General features: G+C 34.8%; 1 non-coding gene across 1 annotated transcript; it reads right to left on the minus strand.

The window, feature by feature from the left end:
• Positions 1-272: 272 nt before the first annotated feature.
• On the minus strand, positions 273-379 carry LOC112503253. The gene has a single exon (XR_003067902.1). It is a non-coding gene; the product is annotated as a small nucleolar RNA R71 (small nucleolar RNA).
• Between the last annotated feature and the right edge of the window lie 727 nt (positions 380-1,106).

The following is a 1,106-nucleotide window of genomic DNA, read 5'->3' on the forward strand; positions in this document are numbered from 1 at the left end:
AATTTAAGCCCATCATGTTTCACATGTTACAAACAAATGGTCAATATGATGGATTATCATCTGAAGGTCCTCATTTGTATATTAGATCTTTTATGGACTCTTTCCATCTTAATGGAATTTATGATGAAGCCTTAAGGTTGAAGTTATTTCCTTTTACATTAAGAGACAGATCCAAAGTCTGGTATAACTATTTGCAACCAGACTCAGTCACCACATGGAATGAGATGACTGAGAAGTTTTTAAAAAAATATTTCCCCCCAACCAGGAGTGCCAAGTTTAGAAATGAAAATTTTCTTTTCAAACAACTGGACGATGAAACAGTTTCTGATGCTTGGGAGATGTATAAGGAATTACTAAGGAAATTCCCACATCATGGCATACTCTACTGCATACAGTTGGAAACATTTTGCAATGGTCTTCATACCACTGCTAAACAAATGTTAGAGGCTACTGCATGTGGAGCCTTTACTTCCAGTACCTACAATGACGATTTTGATATTTTGGAGAAAATTTCTAACAACAATGGTCATTGGACATGTCCTACAAAAATAATACTCAGAAAGGCAACATAAATTCATGAAATAGATCCTTATAATGCTCTTACAGCACAACTAAGAGCAAAGATTAGCTTGTTGAAAAACTTGGTTGTCCCTGCTGATAATACTGTTGCTACAGTAGTTGTTTCTGAATCCTTGCCTGTTTAATGTGTGTACTATGGTGAAAGTCATACTTTTAACCGGTGCAGCCTTAACTCTGAATCTATGAACTATGTGCACAATATACCTGCCAGTTTTCAAACACCTACAAATCCAGTTGAAAAAACCATCCTAATTTCTCTTAGAATAGTCCATGTTTAAATCCACCAGTTGTAAAGAGCAAAGACAAGGTTTTCAACCAATTGTTTCTCAATGTCTGTTGGATCGATTAACTCGGTTTCTTGGTATTAATTACTTACTTGGATGATCTGTTTGACAGGGATAATGCAGCGGAAAAGATATGAATCARYCAMMRTAGAAATCAATAAGAACACAGTAATGAAGATTGATGAACACAAGAGAGAACTTCAAATGATTTTCAAAAGATGAAAATGTTAACAATTACAATAC

This window comes from Cynara cardunculus, assembly GCF_001531365.2.
Source record: "Cynara cardunculus var. scolymus isolate 2C chromosome LG 1, CcrdV1, whole genome shotgun sequence".
Taxonomy (NCBI): Eukaryota; Viridiplantae; Streptophyta; class Magnoliopsida; order Asterales; family Asteraceae; genus Cynara; species Cynara cardunculus.